The 13684-nt window shown below is 47.4% G+C and overlaps 1 long non-coding RNA gene across 2 annotated transcripts; it reads right to left on the reverse strand.

The window, feature by feature from the left end:
- Positions 1 to 565: 565 nt before the first annotated feature.
- LOC120094799 (uncharacterized) lies at positions 566 to 13246 on the reverse strand. 2 transcript variants are annotated; one of them, XR_015629142.1, is made up of 3 exons: positions 12946 to 13246; positions 10503 to 11981; positions 566 to 1062 (listed from the first exon to the last, which is right to left on the reverse strand). It is a non-coding gene; the product is annotated as an uncharacterized LOC120094799 (long non-coding RNA). The 2 variants fall into 2 exon arrangements; XR_015629141.1 differs by lacking the exon at positions 566 to 1062 and adding an exon at positions 12578 to 12660 and having other exon boundaries at positions 10509 to 11981.
- Between the last annotated feature and the right edge of the window lie 438 nt (positions 13247 to 13684).

Consider the following 13684-nt stretch of genomic DNA (forward strand, 5'->3'; position numbering starts at 1 on the left):
AAGGGCACTTGTTCCTCTTGTAGAAGACCTCGGTGCCCACAGTGGTTCACGATCATCTGTAGCTCTAGTTCTCGGGAATCCAACACCATCTTCTGGCCTTCGTGGGTACCAGGAACACAAGTAGCGTACATATATACACGCAGGCCAAATATTTGTACACATAAATATAAATAAGTAGATAAGTAAATAAATGGCTTTTAAAATTAGAGAGCAGGCTGGATCTGACCTGTAGGCTATCACCCACCCATCCGGTTAAGTCATTTACAGTTAGATTAGTTTGCTATTCGCAGACACAATGCAGTTACCTGACAGAGTCAATACAGTTTTACAGATTTTTTTTTTAAGTGGGACAGGGCCAGCTACAGCCTCACCTCGAACTCCTAATCCTCCTGTCTCAGACTCTGCTGGTTTGGGGTCAGAAGCTTGTGCCACCATGCTCACCTTCCACTGTACACATTTTGACTACTTTACTATATGGAAGGCATATAGCAAGGAATAAGATGCAGTCCTTCCTCTTCGTGGCTTTGCAATCTAATTTGGGACTCACGAGACATCCACAATTGTATTTTTTTAAGATTTATTTATTTATTATATATAAGCACACTGTTGCTGTCTTCAGACACACCAGAAGAGGGCATCAGATCCCGTTACAGATGGTTGTGAGCCACCATGTGGTTGCTGGGATTTGAACTCAGGACCTCTGGAAGAACAGTCAGTGCTCTTAACCACTGAGCCGTCTCTCCAGCCCCACAGTTGTATTTTAAATTACTTATTTAGTTTTGCAGTGAGGGGACTGTACTCGCGGCGTTACATACACTCAGAAAGCTCACTACCACTGAGCTACATCTTGAGCGCATGTTCATGTTGGGGAACAGCCAGCGGACACTTGTCCTTTAGATAAATTATAATTTAATCTTCATTAGCAATGCCACAACAGTCAGCTGGTGGTAGCACACACCTTTAATCCTGCTTTGGATGCTGAAGCAGGTGTATCTTGTGAGTCCAAGGCCAGCCTGGCCTACAGAATGAGTTCCAGGACAGCCAAAGCTACACAAAGAAACCCTGTTTGGAAAAACAAACAAACAAACAAACACCACAACAAATTAAAATGGCTCATTCTTATTTACAAGGGACCTCAGCTCATAGAGCTAAACTTCAGACTAAAACTCCCAACTCACTGAGCCCTGGGGACCCAAGAACTATGTGAAGTGGACCTTCCCTGATGTGGCTCCCACCCACACTGTGATGTTGGGCGATGACCACCTCCTTCCCCAGCTACCCAGGAGAGATGAGTGAGAGAAATGCTTCCCACCGCTGACCTACCAGGTCTGTGGACACCAAGGTCACCAATTCTCACACCTGACACCTGGATTCCTCACCTTGAGCTGACAAGGTTCTGACTGTCAGTTAATGTGATCTATTTGCATCTTTGACCTAAGCTATCCCGTTGGTGAAGAAAACACAAACTTTCCATCTTTTCAATAATCCTCAGGGACAAACACGGTAAGCCCAAAGTTAGGAAGAATAAGCTAACAAGCAAAGGAGATAGGGAACCAGGCAGCTAAAGATGCAGTTCAGGATCAAAACTCTAACACCTCTATAAATAATGAGAAAACAACTAAGAAAGAAAAACAGGCACTGGAAGGTAGAGCCCCAAAGCCAGGTAGTGAGGCACCCCTGTAATCCAAGCATTTATAGTAGAGGCAGGAAGATCAGAAGTTTAAGGTCATCAATGTTACTTGTAGCAAAATCCAAGCCACACCGGTGTGTGTGTGTGTGTGTGTGTGTGTGTGTGTGTGTGTGTGTGTGTGTGTATCCTTGTCTAAAGAAGCGGGAGAGGAGGGATTTTCACACATCTAAGAAGGGGAGAGAGAATAAAAGCAAGTAATGGGGGAGATACACACAAAATGTTTCCATATATACATATGGAAACATTTTGTGTGTGTGTGTGTGTGTGTGTGTGTGTGTGTGTGTGTGTGTATTTATATATATATGGACAGTAAATCACACACACACACACACACACACACACACACACACACATACACGTGAAAGCAGAAGCAGGCCCACCATGGGGGTGGGGAGAGAAGAAGAGAAATAAGACAATGGTTATCTGTATGACATCAAAGCCTATTATTTTGCATGCTTGTATGTTACTTTTTAATCAACAAACAAAGTAGGGTGGAAAATGACGCAGGCAGCAAGTCATCATTTTGCACAGAGAAGCAACAAGCAGACGTTGCAGGTTAGAGGGGATCTGGGGACTGAGGCGCCAGTGAGCCCTTCTCAAGGAGCAAGAGAAGGGGAGAAAACCTTCTTAATGTACAACACTCAAGAAACTGCCCATATTAGAGAACCGGGGATGTGAAAGGCGCAATAGTAAAAGGATTAGCAATAAACATTGAATCCAATTAAATATAGAATGAGGACAACCCCTCTGGAGAATAAATGAATGCAAATCAGAACACTATAAACCCAAACAAATTAAAACTCACAGAAGCAGCATTGGGAGACCAGAAAAGACATGGGCACACAAGGGTATCCCACAGCCTGGCTGGGGTCCTTAGACCACTGTCCTGAATTTCCCACTGAGTTGTTGGGGTGTTGTTGTTTTGCTGAGGTCTGGCTGGCCCACCAGCTAGGTACACCAAGCTGCCATGACCTTGCCTCAGTCTTCCTGCCTCTGCCTCCTGAAAGCATGGGTTACAGGCAGGCATCTTGATGTGAGTCCTTTCCATTAATTTTCATCATTGTAGTTTTCTGGACTGGAATGGTATTTTAAGGATTTTTATTATTATTTTAATTATGTATAGGATGTGGTGGGAGTGAGTATATGCATGGAGGTTGGGGGTTCCAAGGACAGAGATGTCTGACACCCCTGGAGCTGGCATGGCAGGCATCTGACATGGGTCCTAGGCACCAAAATCAGGTCTCTGCATATGCAGTGTGTGCTCCTGGCCACGGAGCTGTCATTACACTGGCTGTTGGGATAGTTAAAGAATTAATACTTCTCCACATCGGGAGGCTAATAGGTCCGTTTATTTTAGCTTCTTTCCTTTTGCTAAAGCTCAGGTAAACCCAATACTTTTTAAACTTTTTGTTTGTTATTATATGTGGGAGTCAGGGCAGGGAGCACATGAGTGCCTTGAAAGTCAGAGGACAAATCAGTTCTCTCCTGCTACCTTTGCATAAATCCCAGGGACTGGATCCAGGTCTGCAGGCTTGTGTAGCAAGCACCTTTAGCCACTGAACTATCTTGCTGCCCTCCCACCCCCCACCCCGGCTTAAATTGATATTTTAGAGCATATGCAATGCCACCACCATGTTGCTGTAAAATGATTCTATGTATACATCCACACAGAATATGTACGTGTCTAGAATACTTGTCAGCTGTTAGCCACTGGCTATTTTCAGATGGTAGCAACAATAGCTCATTCTTATTATGGTCTCGGTATGAGTCAAGCACTGTCTTCAAGTCCCTCCCCGGAATCATTTGCTTCGGAAGGAGTGGACACACTCGGGCTCCATTTTACAAGCGAGGAACCTGGAGCGTGGTGATGCCTTCTGCAGTTTGCATGCCGGCAAAGGGTTGGGCTACAAATCAAACCCAGTAGCTCAGGCGTAAAGTCTGTGTTTAATCACGGCTATGTATGTTCTCCGTAGGATGGGTCTTCATTGTGTTTGAAAATTTAATTGATGATCATGGGTGACTTTTTTTTTTCCTGAGGTCAAGGCTGGTGAAATGGCTCAGTGGGTAAAGGCAGTTGTCCCTAATCCTGACAGCCAGAGCTCCATCCCCAGAATCCACAGAGTAAGAGAAGACTAACACAAGTCAAGTTTTTCTCTGACCTCCAATGTGTGTCCACTGTGCCATATTCACACTGTGCACGCGAACACACACACACACACAGAGAGAGAGAGAGAGAGAGACAGAGAGAGACAGAGAGAGAGAGAGAGACAGAGAGAGAGACAGAGAGAGAGACAGAGAGACAGAGACAGAGAGAGAAATAATTTTTTTTCTTTTCTTTTTTTTTCGGAACTGGGGACTGAACCCAGGGTCTTGTGCTTGCTAGGCAAGCGCTCTACCACTGAGCTAAATCCCCAATCCCAAGAGAAATAATTTTAAAACTCTATTTGAAAGGTCGTTAAACTCCTGCATATTACCCAAGCTCACAGACAGAGCTAAGTGACTGCTGTCCCTCTCCTCTCACTAGTCTACATAGGCTCCTTGGAGGAGGTGAGGGGAGGTTCAACAGAGTAACTCATCCCCAGCCCACCCAGGCTTTGGAGCCAGAGATAGGCTAAAATTTTAATTCTCATCATTGCAAAGGGATGACTCAAGATTTTTACTGGCTCTGTGTAAATTAGCAGGAAGAAATAAGCCTCCTTAGTCCCGATGGTGAGAGAGCATACAGGAGAGAAGAGGTCAAGAGGCCCCAGCCTCTTGGTTCAGTCAGGAACCCAGGCGACTGGACCTCTGAACAATTTACGCAGCTGACACAGCTTCATTTGAGATGACACACGTAACCAGTGTGAGCCACTCTTCACCCAAGCACTGGTAATAAGGGCAGAGACAGAGAGCAGCTCCCAGGAGCGGAGAGAAACATCTATTTTGTGTCACCTGGGAACAGCACCCACCTACAGGCCTATCTCTTTGACAGTGACTCTAAAGCCCCTGTCACTGTCACTCATGGAGAACGGAATGACTAAAGGAGAGAAGGGCCACCGATGCCCAGCCCCTGGCACAGAGAAGAGAGGGACAGAGCAAGTTAATAAATAAAACAAGAGCCCGAAGGGAAGAGCCTGCTTTGTCAGAATATAAATATTTCCCTTCCCCTTTTATCTTTAATGTAGTGTGAGAAGCTTATTAAAGGGAAATGCCTGCTGTCCCTGGAGTCCTCGCAGGAGCTTGTGGGAAGCTGCGCGCACCGCCCTGCCCAGGCCCAAGCTTCTAAACTCCTCCCTGCTGGGTAGAGTAGAGAGTGCAGAGCAATAAAGAAGGGCTGGGGAAGAAAGGGAAGTCATTGTGGCCATTAGAATCCTTATCTGGATAGGCCTAGCATCACGTTATGTTAATTGCTAGAAGCCACTGAGAGATGGTGGTTGAAGGATGCCTATTTGCTCAAGGATTTGGCCTCAAATTCAGACGCTCACATTGCTAGACTTACCCTCTGCAGGGCCAGAGAGTGACACCCAGTCTAGACACAGGAGAGTTTGTCCATTGGGGTGAGCGAGGGAGTCCTCCGGGTATCCTCCGAGGAGCCTCTGTGGCTGCACACTCGCATTTACAAGACAGCCATCATAGGCGGTCCCAATGCCCAGCCAAACATCCTGTTCCTACAGAATAGAAAAGCGTTCCCCCTTCATGGCTTTCTTAAAAACCATAAAGGGGGGATGGGCGGAGATCCGGGCACCCACAGGTATCCAGTATGCTGTTTCAGTTTTGAGATAAGGTCTCATGTAGCCCATGCTGGCCTGGAAGTCACCATATAACCAAGGAAGGCACTAACTTTCCCCTCTCTCTCAGGTCCTGGGATTGTGGGGTGTGGGTAGTGCTGGGGAACCTAGCGCCCTGTGCATACTGGGTAAATACCTACTGAGCTGTACTTCTGGCCGGAAACCCAGTAAATCTGAATGTTTTTAACACTCTTACCTATCTGTAAGGACAAGCGCAGGGCCTGGTCCACAGAGCGTTGAAGAAAGGTGGAGGTCCACAGGCATTTGAAAACAATGAAAAGATTAACTTTTCTTCCTGTTCACTGTTTCTACTGCCTCTCTAAGGGGCCTTTTCTTCTGCTCAGGTCTGAGTTCTCCCAGGCTTTGGGGGCTATGAGCACTCCCAACATCTGGAGATATTCAGTCATGTGATTAGAGAAGGACAGGAGGAAGGCCATTCACGGGTCAGGTGCCACAGACTAGCTGAACACTAAAGGGCAAAGAGAGTAGCTAACATTTGCTGCCAGAAGATGTTTCTATTACCCCAGTTTCTCGATAACTCTCCCAAGAGAGCTGGCCCTGGTCACTTAACTCTATACCACTCTCCTCCCGACCCTACCCAGGCCACACACCCATAGATTCTGATTACGTCAATGTCTTCAGTGGAACAGACACTTTCTAAAGTCTGCCTTCCTGGCTTAAACTACATGTGACCTCGTGGAGGGTGGAGCTTAGGTACCACCCCATTATTCCTGATGTGAAACCTCTTTACATCACTCAGCCTTCCACCCTCCCCATGTTGATGTCTTTTAGGGTCTCTCTCTTTCTTCCTCTCCCTCTCCCCCTCCCCCTCCCCTTCTCCCTCTCCCTTGCTCCCGTGCTCCCTAGCTCTTACTCTCTCTCTCTCTCTCTCTCTCTCTCACTCTCGCTCTCGCTCTCGCTCTCGCTCTCGCTCTCTCGCTCTCAATTGCTCACACACTCTTACCCTTAGGATCCCGTTAAGTTGGAATAAAGATGCCACTACTAGGCCGTGGACCGTGTCCTTGCTAAGCCCACTGCACTCCCTGTTTTCAGAGACAATTACATCTTATGGCAGTGCCTGTGCTGCAGACAAGCATTGATTCGGGGGATGGTTAAGAATGCTTAGCTGGTTCCCAGGTAGCTCCCCACCCATGCTTCCAGACATTGCCTGGGATCGATTTGAGTTATATGATTTAACATTCCCCTCGTGCTCGAGCCTGCCCAGCCTCCCTGTGCTGCATTGGGAGCTTGGAACCATGAGAGGGCCTATTTCCAGGGTTCCCACAAACTACGTAGAGGAGGAGGCCTGGGGGTGGGGTGGCACACACATATCTGAGGGGCTATTGTATGGAAGAGGGATTAAATATGTACTGTAGAGATCAATGGAAGCCTTGGAGAGGCAGACTTCAGTTCGATATAATGAAGGACTTTTTAACAATTAAAGCTGTCTTAAATGGAGTGAGAGCTGTTAAGGATAGCCCTCCCTGCATGAAGTTCAGGCAAAGGTGAAATCTCACCAGGCAGCATGGTTCATTGGCCAGCAGCAGCCTGTGCTCCTGACACTTGGCAGTGGGATCAAGTGGCACCACTTCTGGATTCAGCTCCAGCCCCAAATGTCACTTAGTGTCAAACTTGGATAAATTATTCAGCCTTTCTAAAACTCCATCTCTCTCTCTCTCTCTCTCTCTCTCTCTCTATATATATATATATATATATATATATATATATATATATATATATATATATGTGTGTGTGTGTGTGTGTGTGTGTGTGTGTGTGTGTGTGTATACATCATTGTAGATATTACAAGGAATGGGGTATAGTTTAGTGGAAGATGACTTAATTATTTTTAAATGATGTACAAGGAGTACTGGTTTGGTTCCCAGAAACACAAAATACAAATTTGTATCATTTTTTACAAGGTAAGAGAGGGTCCAGCTGTTAAGAGTATTCTTCTAAAAGACCCAGAATCAGTTCTCAGCACCCACATGGCTGTTTGGATTCTTCTATATCTCCAGTTACAGGGGACCAGATGCCCTCCTCTGGTCTCCTTGGGGATCCATGCACACAAGTGGTACACAAACAAATATGCAGCCAAAATCAATACTGCACATAAAATAAAATTTAAATTAGATGAAAGCATATTAGGGGGCTGGAGACAGTTCAGCTGTTGAGACTCGTGCTGCTCTTGCAAAGGACCCAGATTTGGCTCCCAGAACCAACATAGTGGCTCACAACCATCCAAGACTCTCAAATTCCACGGGATCGAAATCTCTCTGGCCTCCATAAACCACGTACACATGGTGCACATACATACATGTAGGCAAAGCACTCATGTATAAAATGTCAGGAAATATGCTTTGAAAATGTATTAGGGCTGGGTGTGGAGACACATGCCTTTACTGCCAGCAGTCAGGAGGCAGAGGACGATGGACTCCTGTAGATTCAAGGCACAGCCTTGTCTACAAAGTGAGTTTCAGACTACCAGGCCTACACAATGAGATCCTTTCTCAATTGTGTGTGTGTGTGTGTGTGTGTGTGTGTGTGTGTGTGTGTGTGTGATGTATGAGAATAAACAAGATGGCTCAGTGGGTAACAAAAGGCACTTGCCACTAAGGCTGACAACTTGAATTGGATCCCTACCCATGACCCACACGGTTGTCCTCTGACCTCCACACTAGTGCTGTGGTATTCACTTCACACAGATGCACACAGAAACAAATAAATAAACAAATATGTAATAATACATCAAATCATGTTAAACTTTCAGGGCAACTGTAAGGTTTTTGGAGAGAGGTTTGCTTTTGTTTTGTTTTTGTTTTAAAGAATCTTGAGGCTGAAGACAGACAGACCCAACAGTTAAGAGAACTGGCTTTTTACAGAGGACCAGACAGAGTTCAGTTCCCAGCATCCACATGATGACTAACAACCGTGGGACCATGACAGGTAGCCTGGTTCCCGGTTGAGCTAAGGCTAGAAACCCCGGGGATCCTGAAGGGACAGTAGGCACTTCACCTGTTCCTGGGCACCAGGCCCTGTCACTAGCCTCAGTCCCTCCATAGATTTGTGACATCAGTCACAAGGGCAATGCCCCAGGCCCCTCTATGCGTAGAGGACACGATCTGTGGTCACGTATGTTCAAGACATCTCCATTTTAATAAGGTACCTAAAGGCCTGGAGGGCTTAACCAATAAGCTTTCCTTCCCAGACACTCCTCCATGCAAAAGGTATTTAACCTCAGGCTCACCCTGAGAAGTGGGGTATGGTTTTATTCATCTACCTTCTGCCATAACAATAAATGCCTTAAAGCCATGGACTGCCTCTTTTCACTGGGATCCGCCATTGGGAGCCATGGAGAAGGCTTTTGCCTATAGAGCTGCCATCTAATCTCCCATAGAAGGCCTCTCTGTGCTCCCAGCCACAGTCGCCACCGAGCCAAGCTCAAGCCCACCACTACCATCAAGCCAAGGACTTCCCCCATGGGACCAGCCAGAACACCCCCTTTTCCCCCATCGCCCCGGGGCTAGATCAGCCTGTGGGTTCCCACTCCGTTCTCAGCTCTTCCATGGCTTCCAGCAGCGCCTGGATGCCTGATGGCCCTGGCCTCCTAGCAGGCCCACAGAACCCCCAAGCTAGCTCAGGCTGTCCTGTGCCTCAGACTGCACTTTCCCACTCCCGGAGGGGTGTCCAGCGGCTTCCCTATGGCCCAACACCCACCCAGCAACAGTGTGGGGTAAGCATGGTCACTTCCTGTCTCCCCAAGCGGCCGAGCCCTGTGGCAGACCCACAACCCTACAATCAGTCGTCTATAACTACAATTCTAGGGGATCTGATGCCTCTTCAGATCACAAAATAAAACAAAAAGAATAGTTGTCCTTACTTGTTAAAACACAAAATAGCATTTTTGTAATTAATTGGTTTGGTGTTCATTGCTAGGAATAAAACCCAGGGCCTTGAACACGCTAGGCAAAGAGCTGTGGATCAGCTCCACCCCCAGCCTGTAATTAACAGACAGTTGTTTTTTAAGGACAGTCAGTCAGAATTTACACACAGAGGAGGCCATCATTGATCAGTAGAGACCACTGAATAGAAGACTGCAGTGGGGCAGGCTGTGCTTGACCCCTGCAATAAATCTCTATTCTGTATCCACTTATAAATACAAAGTAGACACATTCAGAGACTGTAAGGAGAAAACGTATTTTAACATTTAACTGCAGAGTGTGAAACAGCGGGGAAGGGTGGTAGAAAACAGCAGATTATTAAACCCACAGGTATTTATGAAGGGCCCACTGGTGCCAGGACTCATGGATACAAGAGAGTTCTGATGCAGGTGCTGTGGCCCTGGCTCACCAGGCAACCAGTATGGCTTCTGACCTTTCTTTTGCAAATGTGTCCCCAGGTAAAGGACACCAAGAACAGCCACGCTCATCAGCTTTTCCCCAGGACTTCCAGAAGCCACCCCCAATCACTGAGGACAGCATTCCTCAGACTGTCAGTCTAGACCGTAGTGTCGGGCACTCTAAATAAATGGCCCGACACTGATAAAGAAGCAGGCTGAGCGGTGAGGATGCACAACCTCCCTGTCTTCCATTTCCCATGAGATCAGCCTCTGAGGAGGGTGTGATCGCATTGATAGACTGATGCTGCCTAGGGGTGACCCTGGGATTTCATTTCTTCCTTATTTACATGCAGCACAGTTCTTGCCAAGAGACCTAAAATGGACATGGGTGGAAACAAGCATGGGAGACCTAAAATATTTTTCCAGCGGGGTATAAGCAACCAGACTCGGACAAGCAAGCAGCCACAACAGCTCTTACAGGTTATAGAAACTCATAAAGACACATCTCTGTGGCCCATTAGTTCATCAGAAATATTCAATGGAGGGAAGGTCAGCTTTGCTCTGCCCAGTCCCTCCCGCAAGGTTGGAATCCACATTCAGAGCACGTTGGTGGCCGTCTGAGGAACGACAAGCCTCCACCTTGTGTCTCCCTAAATTGCTTCTGTAAACCTTTACCAATACTAATTACTGTCCATTGATCACTTACAGCCTGCCAGATTCGAGGTTTATCGTCTCCTCCTGAATCGTCACAATTCCCCAGGAACTGGGTGCTCCAGTGATTCTTATCACTTTGCAGACATGGAAACTGAGGCCACAGGAAGCAACTTGTTCAAAGCCACACAAGCTACTAAACAAAATCCAAATCCATAAACCCTGGGCTTTCAACCATACCACCCCAAACATAACCCATAAACAGCGTGCTGGGGTCCCTAACGGACCATACTAAACACCCCTGAACCGTCTTGCCTTCCTTTCAGCAGGAACAATGGAGCTTATAAAATAGTTGGTGGGAAAATGCTCCCCTGCCTCCCAGCTGAGTGAGACACGTGAACTGGTCCCCAGGAGAGATGCCTTATCTACTTTATAATGGTCCAGTCTCCCACAGACATGCTGGACTACTGATGTCCTCTTGGACAGCTGGCCACGGAGGTGCTAGACAGAAGTGCAGCCTCATGGAGTAGTGTTGGGAACACCTGAGTTGATTGTTTCTCTTCAAGGCAGACAGCCTCATGGTCTTCGGGCGGGCTAAGTGTCACCCCCTTTCTTCCTGTCAGTCACACCTCCTCCTGCTTTTTATTCAAGGAAAGGATGGGGTTCAACGTTTGGTCCTTACTGTCAGTAGGATCTTGGGCCTCTCTATGACTTGGTATCCTCATCTTTAAAGTGGATCAAATAAAGAGTAGCCACTTGCAAGGGCTATTGCAGACCAAGGTTCAGGGAGTGAGGGGTGAGGGGTGGGCAGGATGTCTCTGGCATGGTGAGCATTAAATAAATGTTAGCAGTTCATAAAAATAGTAAGGAGCTGGCTAGCCCCAGACGCTGGAGTCAGTCAGCTGGCTCACTCCCAATTGCTCGGCTGGGATTTAAGTTAGTACACCCCATCTCAGGGAGCCTAAACAAAGCAGGACCTATATGGTCTTTACAGCTAGGACTTTAAAGCAGGGGCCATCTCTTGGGGAAGAAGAGGGGTGAAGTTTCACAGGGAGACCAAAGTGCCTTTTGCCAAAGTGAGAAGTCTGTTGCTGCCCTCTGTTTATCTCTTCTCTCCGTGCTTCCTCTGCCTTCTGGGCTGTCTTGCCTCCCCTTTCCGCAGCGGCTCTTCACAGGTCTGCTGGAAGCCACAGGAGCAGGCCGAAGCCCCTTCCCCAGCACAGACAAACCCTCCCTCCTCCCATGCTGAGGTCAGGCTGGACCTCAGCTGAAGTTCTCCCGCCCGGTCCAGGCAGGCCCTTCCTGATGAGGCCCAGCTGTGAGGGGTCACCTCCGGTGACTGGGAAGCAAGAAAAATAGCCACATTCACCAGCTTTCCTGCAGGTCTCCCAGGCAGAAGCCACCCTGATATTAAAACAAATCAAAACAATAACAAAAACCACAGGCCCAGAGCCTGAACGTGTGGATTTTACGTTCAGCCCTTCCGTCAGCTTGAGGACAATTCATTTCACACCTTGAACATCAGCATCCTTGCCTGTAAGAGAAGGTGAGAATTATTAACTTTCAGGTTCCTTCTGAAAAACAGCCCTGAGTCTTTGCTCAATACAGCCCCTCCTTTTCGATTTCTCTTATTCTTTTCTTAACATTTTTTACGTGTGTGTGTGTGTGTGTGTGTGTGTGTGTGTGTGTGTGTGTAGCACATGTGGCTGTGCCTGTGTGGAAATCACAGGGCAACTAGAGGGAGTCAGTTCTCTCTGACTGGGTTCCAGAGATGGAATCCAGGTCATCAGATTTGGTGTCGAGTATCGACCCGCCTCACTGGCTCCAAAATACATCTTTTTAAATTAGTGAAGGAGGTCACGAGCCTGCCTTTCATGCTTTTCGACTTGAGTTGGGCGACGGTAATTCATTGATCATCAGCTCAGTGTTTCCTTGGGCACCGCGCAGTGGACCTTCCCAGTGACTACCAATAAACAGAAGAACTGGTGGGTGAGACAGAGGTTTAAGTGCCAGGGCCCTCAGCACATTAATAAGAGCAAACTAAGAAACAAAGAGCTTCTCCATTCCCAGCCCAGGGACTTCAGCAGTCCACGAGGTAAGACCAAGTCAAGAAGGGACTAAGACTTTCACCTGTTGAGGAGATCTCAAAGCTCTGTCCTGGCTCGGCTGGGCTCTCTTCCCTCTCTCAGCCACTTTTCAACCTGCGTTCTCCCCTAGGGGGACAGCACCAGGTTACGCCCAGCCCTATCCGGCTCAGGTGAAGCCATTCTCAAATTAAATCACAATGAGGGGCAGCAAAGCTGTAATGATCTGTGTTTATTCAGTAAATGGGTTGATTGCCCTCATTTGTGGAGATTAAGGGTTAATTTCCCAACTGCAAAGAGAACTGATTTCTCGAAGGGCAACCCCAGATAATTAAGAGAAAAAAAAAAAAAAAAAAACAAAACTCAAATGGCCACCATGTGCTCCATTCCCACCCCCACCCCTTCCCATCCTACCTTGGCCTTTGGGTGGCCTCCTCTGCCAGGTACTCAAAGCCCTGGATTCTCTGAGTTTTCTGAGCAAGGATTTGGTAAACAAAGGCTTAGGAATTCTTAGCCCCCTTTAAACTGACATCTGGCAATTTTGAACTCTCTCTCTCTCTCTCTCTCTCTCTCTCTCTCTCTCTCTCTCTCCCCCTCCCCCACCTGCCTTGCTTGCTTTGAAAAGCAAATGTTTTAAGGTTTGTGTTCTCTCCCTTTCAGAGTTTTTAATCAAGAGGAGTCAAACCACTTTGTCTACACCTTAATTGAAGAGCTTGGCTCTAGAGTTTAAAGTGCTATTTATAATAATAGGGAGGAGGCGGGGGGGGGGAGGGAGAGGGGGAGATTAAGTGGAAATGTGAACTGGAAGAAAAGCCACGGGCAAGTGTCCCTTAAGGGAGCGCTGCGTGTGTCGAGCATGGGTTTCCTAATAAATCACACGGGTGGGGTGTCAGTCCGTGGGCAGAGACAGGCTCACCTCTGCACTGTAGATCCATGAGAACCCTGACTGTTAGGAGTCCTTGCTAAGTCCAGAAACTCCCAAATAGAGCCAGAAGCATTAGAGCCGTATCACAAAGCACAGCTTCCTCTGGGAAAAACTCAGGGGTAACCAGACTGGACCTTAGCCAGGGGTGTGGAGTTAATCAGGAGGCCCCCAGGAGTCTCTTGGTCACTGAAGTATTTCTTCCACGGACTCTCCTGAGGGACTAGAAAT

The sequence above is a fragment of the Rattus norvegicus genome, chromosome 9, assembly GCF_021556685.1.
Source record: "Rattus norvegicus strain SHRSP/BbbUtx chromosome 9, alternate assembly SHRSP_T2T, whole genome shotgun sequence".
Taxonomy (NCBI): Eukaryota; Metazoa; Chordata; class Mammalia; order Rodentia; family Muridae; genus Rattus; species Rattus norvegicus.